General features: G+C 40.4%; 1 protein-coding gene across 2 annotated transcripts in view; it reads right to left on the bottom strand.

Moving 5' to 3' along the window:
* The window catches only part of sim1a (SIM bHLH transcription factor 1a), a 73,192-nt gene that overhangs the window by 4,104 nt on the left and 55,113 nt on the right, over nucleotides 1-13,975 (bottom strand). The gene's annotated exons all lie outside the window — the stretch shown is intronic.

Below are 13,975 nucleotides of genomic sequence, written 5' to 3'. Positions count from 1 at the left end.
AGAACAGCATGTCTCCTTAATGAGTGATCATTAACAGTCACAAAGTCATAATAGACAGGGTCCACCGCCCACCGGGTTTGTGTTGACTATGAAGCACCTACTTACACCAATCCTACAGCAGTCTCATTTTATTCTCCCCACATTCCCTACAACACACCCAGTCTCTCACTCACCTGCACTACAATTTATAAAAGCCAATTGACCTACTGGCCTCCACCACTCTGGGATGTGGGAGAAACTCGGAGCACCTGGAGGACACGTAAACTGCAGAAGAGACCAGCCAAGGTCAGGTCTGAACCTGCATTGCTTGAGGTGCGAGGCAGCAGCTCTAGCAGCTGCAATGCAGTGCCACGGGTAAGACTGAAAGTGACCAAGAACATGGATTCAGAAGTCATTTAGTTAGGTAAGAAAGAGAAGATTGAGATCGGGGAGGGGAGGAGCAGAAAGGACAGTAAGGAACAAATAATTTAAAATTTGGCTGCTTCTAAATCACTAGAACTGAATTTGTTTAGCCAGACCTGACAAATTAAGTTGCTTACTTTTTAGACCAGAGAGCATGATTGATGACAGTTGACAATAAACAATTCACTCAACGCTGATATTACTGAGATTGCCAAGAAGAGTCTAATAAGGAAATAATGTGCTCTTCCCATTACCACACCAACCATTTGGCCTGCATGACTCCTACCGAACTTAAAGCCTTGCTATCTCAGCCACCTTACAAAGCACAGAGTACATAGTGGCACCAGGGCTTCAGGTGGTGAGATCTGAAGCCTACCCCAAACCACTGTGGCATGTGCTCTTTCAACTGTTATAAAATGCCACTGATAAAATTATTTTAAAATAGTCAAACTATAGTGTAACAAGCTTCATTATGACATGATTTCAGATCTACAGTATCATCATTTGCCACAACACAAAAGTTAGATAAATGTTAGTTCCACTTATAACTTTACTTTATTGTCGCCAAACAATTGATACTAGAGTGTACAAATCATCACAGTGATATTTAGTTCTGCGCAATGCAGATATCTTGCAATGCAAGTGCAGAAGTTGTTCCCCACACCTTTGTTATATTGAGAATGCATTGTAAAATTAAGTAATTTAAAACAACAAAAAAAATAATAAATGTAATCAACATGCACTCCGAGGTAAACTAATTAAAAAGAGGAATATTAATTAAGATAAAGGAAGAGGAATCTATTGAGCTCCATTTACTTTTAAACTGACATTAGCCCAAGATGATTGATGCAGAATTAGCCCCTCAGCTAAGGGTGATTGTAACCATTCCTAGTCTCAGTTGTGAACCCAGTAGCAGAGATCTGATTCATTGGTTCTGAAACCCAGTATGTTTCATACATCTGCACTGGAATAAATGGGCATGAAGATGGACACCCGCCCGCTGAACCACAGAGGGCCTTGCCAGTGGTTTTCTTCCAAACCTCCAGACAATGGTGCGCTATCACAGTGTTATTGAGAGAAAACTGCACAAGACCAGTGGCCTGAGAGTGCATACTGATCAGCAGGATGGAAAACTGCGAGCTTCAGGGTGTTCTGCCAGACAACAACCTCGGCCAGTTTGTTGTATTAATCATTGTGTTTTTTTCAAGATGCCTTTTTTCCCCACCTTTTCTGTGGTTTCACACTGTAATGCTCTACTACTGTTTTCCAACCATCCAGCAGCTCTGATAAACTAGTCTATACTGGTACATAAAAATGATTCATCTTGAGTGATGTAAATTCTGCTGATTTACTCATGTTTTCAAGACAGCTATATCTCACGATGAAATGCACCTTAATTGTCTGATGACACATTAATTTAAATCATCAGCCTATGAACTGTCTCCTGCAATATTTTCCAAAAGAAATGGTTCAGAGGCTGGTGAGGTGAATTTGCTTCAACAATCCCCTAGTACTGACAGATTTCTAGCATACAGCTCAAGGTTTCAAATTGGACGGGAGCAGGATGCTTGAAAACCAGAACTGCAGTCATATCATGGCAGTCACTTCTCCATCTAACCTTCCATGTAAATGAGTGCAGAGCAAGATATGTTATTTGTAAAGCTTGTTAGGTTCCCAATTGTGCTAGAAATTTTGCATACACTCAGTAGCCACTTTATTAGGTACATCTGTACAGCTGTTCATTAATGCAAATCTCGATCAGCCAATTACATGGCAGCAACCCAATGCATAAAAACAAGCAGACATGGTCAAAAGATTCATTTGTTGTTCGGACCAAACATCAGAATGGTGAGGAAATGTGATCTAAGTGACTTTGACCTTGGAATGATTATCGGCGCCTGATGGGCTGGCTGGAGCATTTCATAAACAGCTGATCTGCTAAGATTTTCATGCACAACAGTCTTTAGAATTTACAGAGAATGGTGCGAAAATCAGCGAGCGGCAGTTCTGTAAGTGAAAACACGTCAGAGAATGGCCAAATTGGTTCGAGGTGGCAGGAAAGCGACAGTAAATCAAATAACCACACTTTTTACAACATGGTGTACAGAAGAGCATCCCTCAATGCGCAACATGTCAAACCTTGAAGTGGATAGGGCTACAGCAGCCAAAGAGCGCACCAGGTTCCACTCCTGTACCTAATAAAGTGGCCACTGAATGTTATTATCAACATCAAAAATATAGCTAATTGAATTGAATTGAAAGCATCTACAACTGATTCAACGCTGGTTTTGTAAAAAAAAAAGATACATTAGTTCAGAACATGCTGAGGTTTGCATGGAAGTTCCAAATGGAACATGCATCACTAGAGTGGCTGGAAGACTTGGACATCTGCATGTACACAATGGAATGAGTCAGTCTCTTCACATCCCCTCACAACATAAATGAGACCATTTGGGCTGCTGAGTCTGTGCCAGCTCCTAGAGCTTTCCACCAGTCTCATTCCCCATTTAGTTTCCATTCACCTATTCTTCCTCACATGCATATCAGCTTTCTCCACTTTGCCGACCACCCACACGTACTTGGAATAATTTACAGTGGGCAATTAACCTACCAAACAAGACATCTTTGAGATGCGGGAAGTGCTGGGGTCAAACTCCGCACCATGGGGTGAGCAGGAATGAATCCAGGTTGGGGGGGGCGGCCTGAAAGGCAGCAGTTCTGTCTGCTCCATCACTGACAGATGCAGAAGGCTGAACCCATCACCAAGAAGTCTACATGGAATTTGTTGGCAGAACTTACTCTTGCTGGGAATCATCAGCATTGTGCTGGTGTTCCTTACCTCCTAGATCCTGCACCATCAGACCTGACATAAGATCTGAAACCCTACTGATAGTTTCACATATCTTGGAAACAGCAATTGTGGACAACGGTGCAGAGTTAACATTTCAGGTTGAAGACTTCATTAAAACATCACCTTTAACCTGAAGCATTAACTTTGTTTGTCTTTCTTCAGATACTGCCTGGTATTTTCTGTTTTTATTTCACACTTTGAGGACTGAAAGGTTTTTATTATTTTCAATGCATTTTTTAATTTTCATAACTAATTTGAGGTTTTTTGATGAAATAATAGAGGAACGATAAAGGAATAGCAGCAAGCGTGGTATTAATGAACTTCTGAAGTTGCCACATTATAGGCTTGTGATCAAGATTGTAATTCATAGAAGAATGGGGCTGTAATGTCACAAATAGAGAATTAGCCAAGTAATTGGAATCAGGAAGTAGTAATTAAAGGGTGATTTTGATAGAAGGGAAGTATACATTATAGTTCCTCAGGAGTCAGCATTAAAGATTAAGATTAAAGATCAAATATTAGCTGTACTTGTCACATGTACTGTACACTGAAGCATCACAATATACAGTGAAATGTGTTGTTACTGTCAATGACCTACATAGTCCAACTATCTGCTGGGGGCAGCCCACAAGTGTCACCATGCTTCCAGCGCCAAAATAGCATGCCCACAGCTTACTACCCCTTATTAATCTGTGCATCTCTGCAATGTGGAGCCCACCAGAGAAATCCATGCAGTCACAGGGAGAACATACAAGCTCCTTTCAGACAGTGACGGGAATTGAACCCTGATCACTAGTGTAAAGTGTTACACTATCCACTGTGCTACCAGCCACCCATAGATTTCCTTAAAATAAATTGCTGAGTTGTAATTGGAATCTAAATACAAACGATACAAAACTTTGAGACCGAGCAAATTGTGAGGAGGACAGTAATTGATTTCAAAGAGATAGAAGACACGGGGCAGATAGACAGCACACTATATTTAATAATGCAGGAATTTACATTTGAGTAGGAAGGACAAAAGAGACCGTGCGATTTGGAAGACAGAATTATAAAAGGGGTGCTAGAACAGACAAACTTGGAATAGATGTGCATAGGTTATTTGGAAAGTAGTTAAAAAACAAATGGGATCTTCGGCTTCATAAATAGAAGGAGGAAAAAATTCCAAAACCAAGGAAGTCATGATGAACCTGCACAAGATAATTGCTTTCCACAGCTGGAGTTCTGCTTACTCCTTCAGAAAGGTGTGAAAGCTTTAGAAGAGAACCAGAAAAAAATCTATGAAAATAATTTCAGGAGTGTGGATTTAGGTTATGAGGATAAACTGGGAAACTGGAGTGCTCTCATTAGAAGCATTGGGGAGATAACGGAGTTATTTAAGATCATCAAAGGTATATATATAAATGAAGTATCAGGAACCATGTGACTTCAATTAAAAGTGACAGAGAAGAAATAATAAGACTCAATTCATAACTTTCACATAATGTGCAATGAGTGTCTGGAGTGCATTGACAGAGTACTAGTGGAGACAGATTCAGTTATCTTAACAAAAAGGGAGCTGGTTAAGCATGTACAGTACTGTGCAAAAATCTTAGGCACACACACATATATATATATATATATATAAACAGCATGCCTAAGATTTTTGCATAGTACTGTAGTAATTTTATGTATGTATTGCATTGTATTGCTGCAAAAAAAAACAAATTTCATGACATGTATGAGTGGTGATAAACCTGTTTCTGATATGGATCTCTCTTTTGAACTGAGAGAGGGAAGATGGTAGGAAGAGGGGAATCATGGCTGGGAAAAGGGGAAGGGAGAGGGCTGGGAGCATTAATGATCAGTAAGTCAATTGTTTGGAATCAAATTACCTTGCCTGGTGTCTCAGGGCTGGGTGGGTCTGCACCCACACTACCCTCCACCTCTGGCAATTCTTCTCTGCCACCTGTCCCACACCCTTCCCACAGCGCCCCACCCTCGGTATCCCCAACATCCATTGCTCTCACTAGATTTGCTTTGTTCCCTGCTCCACATTGACAAGTTCAGCCCTTTGCAAATGTCTTGGGCATCCTAGTTAAATATCTGTGCCCAAGACTTTTGCACAGTACTGCGAAAGAAAACCACTTGCAGAATATGAGAATGAGGGAAAGTGAGATTGTTTGAGCAACTCTTGCATAGAACCAGTATGAATTTGACAGGCTGAGTGGCCATTTCCCTGCTGTAACCATTCTGTGATTCTGCATTTTCAATGGGAATTGCAGGTCTTTCAATGAGAAGAAAGGAAATTACTATTATCAAATCATTTTGTTTTCATTTAATATTTTAATTATTTATGGGTGTTATTTTTAATTAACAATTTTTTTTCACATCACTCATGTTCAGTTATTTTGAAAATATAAATTGGCTTAGTTATTTAACTGCTGGCAAATTTAGATTTGCAGCTATGCTGACTAAAAGACACCATCAAGTGTTTTTGGGTGGGGTTAGGATCAGTGGTATAGGTCCTCTACACCCAGCCCAGTCAAATGTGGGTACGCAGGGACTGTATGGTGATTCCTAGCAACTACTCTGGGCTTGCATTCCCCGGCACAACTTCATTCCTCTTTTAGAACTTACTTCAGATATAAATATAATATGCTGTTTCATTATTTTCTGTTCTTAGGATTGTGAATGATCAGATTCCAAGCTATGATCCCATAGTAGATTAGTAGAGCTACTAGGACTTGATGTTTCAATCCCTATGGTAAGTTGGCACTCTCGATGTTGGCAGTGGGTTTGGAGTGGTGACAAGGAGGGAGGGTAGGTACGTCATCGGGGTCATCAGGTGGGCACTCTCCTTCTTTGACGTTTCGTTGATAAGCCCATGATGTCTCCAGAGGACTCAGCAGTGCTACCTGGTGTCCCAGATACACCCCCCCCCTCAGTTCCATACCCTCCTGTCTTCATCTTGCAGCCCAGTTGTTGTCTTTCCTTTTAATCCAAATCTAGTTGCTGCTTTCTTCTGCTGCATTTGACAAGGACTTGATTGTTTGTTGGAGGGAGTGACCCCTCACCCCCATCTTCTTCAATAGACTGATCGTAGATGTAGCAACGAATCCCCTGCATCCCACTTCTACAGGGAAAATCTTGGTCTTCCAGCCATTCTGGGCAGCTTCAGTTGCCAGTTCAGAGTACTTGATCTTTTTCCTCTCATAAGCTTCTTTGACACCATCTTCCCATGGTACTGTCAATTCCACAACATATGCCAGCTTGGATGTTGTGGACCATAGGACCATGCCTGGCTGGAGTGTTGTAGCTGCAATGTCTGGGGGAAACACAAGCTTTTTTGCCAAGTCCACATCCATTTTCCAATCCCGAGCAACCTGCAGAATGCTTACATCTTTTGATGTTATATGGTGCTCTGGAGGTTGGCCTGCTGGTACAAATCGTGTGATGTGGACATTTCCTGCTGATGTTTGTGGGAGAGCATTTGTGATGATTCACCTCTGTTCAAAGATTGATGACAGCTGACTGAGAACTTGGTTATGCCTCCAAGTGTACCGCCAAGTGTACTGCCCCTGGCTGAGGCTCGTGGTGCCGATACTGAAACCTATCCCACAAATTATTTCAAATGGGCCACTGTCCCTTTAAAGTAGAATAAAATAATTTTATTTTGGCTATTAAGTACTTCTGTTAATACTCAAAGCCTAATTTCAAGCCATTACTTAATGTCCAAATTCTTAAGACCACTTTACATTTATTTCATTGGAGACACTTGCCAATACCCTTCTAACTCACTTATTTACATTTTCATCTTGTAGAGCACAATGATGGAAAATGTCAGCAAATGTCAGTTTCAAAGCAAACACTTGCCAATGTATGAGGCTGAGGACATCACTTTTCAAAGGCAACAACCTGCAGATCTGAAGCACTAGTAAAACATCGCTCAGTGTCCACAGAGGTGGTAATAAGGGCAGGAAATGAATTTGGGAACCATCAAAGGCCATCTCCTCTTTAGAAACTCACCCTGGTAAAACTGAACACACAAACAGATTTGTTTACTCTGGATTGTTCTGCTCTTATTTGCAAATGTTTGGATGGCATTGCTGCTTCGTCCATTAAAGTGTATAGTTGGGCTAATATACCACTTAACAGCCCATCTGAAAGTTTACTAATATCCTCTTGTACCATGTCGACTTTTTTTCCCCTCATGTTAACTACAGATCCAAGTCTGTTATCATTTCTAAGCTTTGCCACTGAGCTACAGTTCCAAAATCCAAATCTTTAATGTAATGTATGAAAAGCAGTGGTCCCAGAACCATCCTCTGCAGAATACTGTTTGCTACCTTATGCCAGTCCAATTACCCTCACTCCCTGCTATTCTGTTAATCAGTTTGATAACACTCCTTACTCCACTTGCCTTAATTTAGTAGTGAGCTGATATATAGCTTCTTAATGAAAACCTTTCTTAAAAATCCAACCACTGGATATCTGGTGCCTTGACTATTCAAAACTTTCCAAGACCATAAGATATAAGAACAGAATTATGCCATTAGACATATCAACTTTCCAAGACCATAAGATATAAGAACATTAGACATATCAACTTTCCAAGACCATAAGATATAAGAACAGAATTATGCCATTAGACATATCAAGCCATTAGACATATCATGACTGATTTATTATCCCTCACAACCCTATTCTCCTGCCATCTCCCCATAACCTTTAACACCCTTACTAATCAAGAACCTATCAACTTTTGCTTTAAATATATCCAATGGCTTGGCCTCCACAGCTGTCTGAATTCCACAATTTTACCACCCCCTAGCTAAATATTAGTTTATCGGATTAGATGTGACTTGATCTATCAGATTGGCACATCTGGATTCCTAGTAGTTCTGCCTCCCCTTTTGTATACAGGAATCACATCAGCTGTGCACCCATCCTTTGTAACAATCCCAGTTTTGATTGTACTTTTATATACTTACTGTGCACAAACTAATAGGTTAGCTGCTAGAAGTTCTCCATGGCTTCCTCACTTACTATGTCAATACCTTCCTGATGTAGGTCTGAACTTTTTTCACTTTTTATCAATTTGTCAATTATTTTTCTCTTTTCTGCACCAACTTATTTAATATTCTTTCAAAATATCCTCTAGTAAATTACTTATTTCAGTATCTTCTTTAGCTAAAAAGAATTGCAAAATAGCTTTTGTCAATATACCTGCATTTATCTTTGTCAGCTTATTTTCTTTATCCTTTAATAACTGTCTATTTTAAATTTTCTTCAATTATGTATGCCTTATAGAACAGCATTACTTATGGCTACCTCCCTCTAACTTTCAGTCCAAAATAAAAGCCCTTGATCCAAAATGTCCACGATCCATACCCCTCCACAGATACTGCTTGACACTATTGAGCTTCTCCAACGATTTGATTTTTTTCTCCAGATTCAAGCATCTGTAATCTCTTATGTTCTCGCTGTTATTCCTTCGTGTATTTTGTGAGCTGATTTCGTTAGCTTACTTGACTCAAGAGTAAAGTACTCAGTGTTTCTTTTTCAGTCATTATGAAACTAAAATCTGGTTCCAAAGCGGGTTTGGGACAAGCAATCAATGTGCAAATTATAACAAGCTGTGCAAAAACAAAAAGATAGAAAAATAATCAATCCTAAATAAATAGGCAATAAATATCAAGCGATGAAGAGTCCTTTGAAGTGAGCCCATAGATTGTGGGAACAGTTCAATGATGGGGCAAGAGAAGCTGAATGAACCTGATGGTTGAGGGAGTAATAAATGTTCCTGATCATGGTGGTGTAAGTCATGGTAGCTACAAGAAGAAAGCATGATCTGTTTGGTGGGGGTCCTTGATGATTGATGCTGCTTTCCTGTGCCAGTGCTCTGAGTTGACATACTTAATAGTGGGGAGGAATTTATCCATGATAGACTGGGCCGTATCCACTACTTTTTGTGGGATTTTCCAATCAAGGGCATTGGTGTTTCCATACCTGGCTGTAATGCAACCAGTCAATATACTATCTGCCACATATGGAAGTTTGTCAAAGTTAAGGATGTCATGCCGAATCTTCGCAAACTTCTAAGGAAGTAGAGGCGCTGCCCAGCTTTCTTCATAATTGTACTTACTTGCTGGGCCCAGGACAGGTCCTTTGAAATGATAACAGGAATTTAAAGTTGCTGTTATTCTCCACCACTGATCCCCCGATGAGCACTGGCTCATGGACTTCTAGTTCCCTCCTCCTGAAGTCAATAATTAGCTCTTTGGTCTTGCTGACATTGAGTGAGAGGTTATGTTGTGGTGCCACTCAGCCAGATTTTCAATCTCCCTCCTATATGCTGATTTGTCACCATCTTTGATTTGACCAATGACAGTGGTGTTGTCAGCAAATATAAGTATGGCACTGGAGCTGTGCTTAGCCTCAGCATCATGACTATTGGGCGAGTAGAACAAGGGACTAGGCACACAGCCTTGTGGTGCACCTGTGCTGTTGGAGATTGTGGAGGAGATATTGGGCAATCCAAAGTGACTGAGATCTGCAACTGCAATACAAAGAAGTACTGAGGCCTAGGTCTTGAAGCTTAGTGATTAGATTTGATGGAGTCATAGTATTGAACGTCAAGCTGCAGTCAATGAAGGGAATCTTGATGTATTTCCACCCTGCATCCTCACATCTTTAAAAACTCGCAACAAGCTTCAGAATCAGAAACAAAATTAGGTTCAATATCACTGGCAGATGTCGTGAAATTTGTTGTTTTGCAGCAGCAGTACATTACAATCCAGAACAACAAAAACAACTATAAATTATAATAAATAGTATATATTTTTAAAAATTTAAGTAAGTGGTGCAAGAAGAAAGGAAAAGGTAATGAGCTAATGTTCATGGATCCATTATCCATTCAGAAATCTGATGGTGGAGGGAAAGAAGCTGTCCCTGAAATATTGAGTGCGTCCTCAGGCTCCTGTACTTCCTTCTTGATGGTAGCAATGAGAAGAGGGCATGTCCAGGGTCATGGAAGTCCTCAGTGATGGATGTCGCCTTTTTGAGGAATCACTTTTTGAAGGTGACCTCGATGCTCAGGAGGCCAGAACCCATCAAGAATGAATTTGCTACTTTCTGCGGCTTTTTCTGATCTCGTACAGTGGCCCCTCCATACCAGATGGTGATGCAGCCAGTTAGATTGCTCTCCACGGTAAATCTGTAGAAAATTGTGAGCGTCTTTGGTGACATACCAAGTCTCTTCAAACTCCTAATGAAATGTAATTGTTGTCGTGTCTTCTTTGTAATTGCATCAATATGTTGGGCCCAAGATACTATAGATCTTCAGAGATGTTGACACTTGAAACTGCTCACATTTTTCACTGCTGATCCCTTGACGAAGACTTGTGTGTATACCCTTTTCTTCCCCTTCCTGAAGTCCACAATCAATTCCTTGGCCTTACTGACAGTGACTGCAAGGTTGTTGTTGCTACTCCACTCTGATCTATCGCGCTCCTGTACACCTCCTCATCAGCATCTGAAATTCTACCAAGAATAGTTTTGTCATCGGCAAATTTATAGATGGCATTTGAGCTCTGCCTAGCCACATAGTTGTAAGAGTAGAGAGAGTAGAGGAGTGTAGAGCTTAGCAGGCTAAGCTTCCATGTACTGACAGGTAATTCACAAGAGGGATAATCTAACAGATCAGCATCTAAAAAAAGTTAAATTGAAAGCACCAATGGAAATATTTGTTCTAAGTAGTAAATAACACAGAGTGGAGAACTGAGTTCTTGGCATTTCATCAAAATAATGGATTGTTTTCCTTCAGTCACTTTCTGTGGTGATATTGTTTATGTAAGCTTCCACTTCTGAGTGCATGCAACAAAATCATAAACGTGTATAAATTGTATATTTCTTTTTATCACTAGACATAATGACTAGAGGAGTTCCTATTCTAATACCAAATCCAGTCAACATTTTGATGAGAATTACTGTATCAAGTGAACGGCAGGAAAAGATGTCAATCACAAATTGTTATATCTAGATTTATGTCGGTCAGAAACATCTCATTTCCATCATCTTGGAAATGGCCTTCAGCCACAACAATGCAGATCTGGAAGAGATCCAGCCTTATTATTAATTAAGTAGAAATGAACCAGAAAGTGTTCATTATGTTAGATAACGCAAAACAGAGTCAGTATGAAAATATGCCATAACCAACTGGTGTGAAAGTCAGCCAAATACTGTGCCAGTTTAAAAGAGTGGCAGCAGATCCGATCCTGGGAGAACAGGACCAGTTTCCTTGTGCAGAATCCAAAGAAAACATAAGACCAGATTCTTGATTTTCTTTAGTTCATACTGTAAACAAAGATATGCTCCTGGTGCTTGCAAACTTTACACCAACTAGTTGGAGTAATATCAGCATCACATATCTGAAAGCCATTACCATTGTTTTTAAGAAAACTGCGAAGTTATCCAGATGGATAATTTCAAGTACATGAGTCAATATCTTGCATTTATACAAAAAAAATCTTAGATTCCCAAGGCATTACAAAGCACATAACAGCCTATAAATTACTTCTGAAATCTTATCAATTTCCTTTGTAAGCAAATATACCAACTTGTTTACATAATGTATGGTCTCACAGATAAAAATCAGATAAATGCCTAGTTAATCACAATATTGACTGATATATGAATAATGTATTGAAAATTGGACAAGGTTTACAACTGGCAAATGACAGACTCTGTCAGGATACTTCTAGAGTCATAGAGCTCAGAACCAGGCCCTTAAGTGCACCAGGTCCATGATGATCAGAGAGTGCTAATCCATACTAATCCCATTTTCCACCAACTGGTCCATAATCTTCTATGCCTTGATGATTACTGTAATGATCTAAATATATATTCAGTGACAACTTTATGAGGCACACCTGTACACCTGCTCATAAATTTAAGGATCTAATCAGCCAATCACGTGGCAGCAACCCAGTGCCTAAAAGCATACAGACGTAGTCAAGAGATTCAGTTGTTCAGACCAAACATCAGAATGGGGAAGAAATGTGATCTAAGTGACTTTGATCTGGAATGATTGTTGGTGCCAGAGGGGGTGGATTGAGTATCTCAGAAACTGCTGATCTCCTGGGATTTTCACACACAATAGTCTTTAGTGTTTGCAGAGAAACAAAAAAATAGATATATATATCCAGTAAGCAGCAGTTCTGTGAGCAAAAATGTCTTGCTAATGAGAGGGATTCAGAGGAGATTCAGTACCTAATGAAGTAGCCACTGAGTATATTTTAGGTATTGTGAATGTCTCTACATCTACCAAACGCTCAAGCAGACCATTTCAGATTCTAATTCTTCCTCGATCCTCACCTGTTCCTCAAATTTAAACTTAGGCCCACTGGTTTTATACACTTCTACTATGGAGAAATGTTTCTTACTCTTCGTGCAATCCACGCTCTTCGACTTTGTATAACTCATCAGGTGAGCTTACAACCTCAATCACTCCAAAGAAAACAAACCCTATCCTACTTCTGCTGAAGGATCTCCGACCTGCACCTTTAATGGTTTCCCTTTCCACTGTTGTTGCTGGATTGGTTGAGTTTTACCAGCATTCTCTGCTTATATTTCAGACTTCCAGCATCTACATTCTGGTCCAGCCAGTTCCTCCTTTTAGCTGAAATGCTCTATCTTGGCAAATCTCCTCCATACCCGCTCCAGATCAATCATGTAATTCCTGTGGTGTAGTGACCAAAACTGTACACAGCAGTCCAGCTATAAGCTACTTAACATTTAACAAAGCTACTGCACAGTTGATGAAATCCAAAATTTATGCATGTTTCAAACAAAAGAAGCCGAGCAATATGCTAAGTACCAGAAATTGATACTTAATCTATATACTACTAAAACTCTCATGCTCCGTCTGTCTGTCTGTTTGTGACCTCCAAATAGCGAAATGGTGCATTACAGCGGCACTTTTTTTTGGCTAAAACAAATTAAAATGCGCTAACTTACAGAGTGCAGCCAAAGTTCAGGGTTATATATTCATATAAGATTGCTCATTCGCCAAAAATCAACAGGCTGGCTTTCACCCGAGAGCCGATTGGCCATCATGGAAAATGGGATGCGACAGCCTGATGCATGCGCACGGCCAGCCTCAGCAGAGGCACCTACCGGTGCAAAGGGCAGGGCAACTCTTTTTCGAGGGGTCACATTCTGCTAATCACCATCAGCATGTGCAGGATCGGGACAGATCTAACTGCCACCCATCAATAACAGATAATTAAATCTTATTGTAATGACGCACTTCGAGACACCCATAAAACCCTTTGCTGCTGTCAAAGGACAGCGGTGACTATATCACGTTCATTTAGGAGAGCGCCAACCACATCATCAAGAATAATCAGCATCCTTTGGTGTCAGTGCTTTGTACCTTCTATCTAGTATTAGGGTTGAAAAAAAATGGTCAGCCTAATTATGCCGCGTGGAAAGGGTAGGGGCACATTATGGTCAAGGGATGACACCAAGCGTCGTCGGGAAGCGGCAAGGAGAGGGAGAGAACAAGAATCAGATGAGGCCAGGGCCGCACGACTCCAGGATCAGAGACAAACAACAAACAGCAGAAGAGATGAAGAGACGGGGGATGAAAGGACTGCACGTCTCCAGAATGACAACAAGAGGCACAAGGGTGGCAGTTAAACGAGGAGCAGTTATATTTGCTTTGCTACATGTCGTCCT

The sequence above is a fragment of the Mobula hypostoma genome, chromosome 2 (assembly GCF_963921235.1).
Source record: "Mobula hypostoma chromosome 2, sMobHyp1.1, whole genome shotgun sequence".
Classification (NCBI taxonomy): domain Eukaryota; kingdom Metazoa; phylum Chordata; class Chondrichthyes; order Myliobatiformes; family Myliobatidae; genus Mobula; species Mobula hypostoma.
Note: the sequence above shows the minus strand (reverse complement) of the source record. Positions and strands in the feature narration are given on the sequence as shown.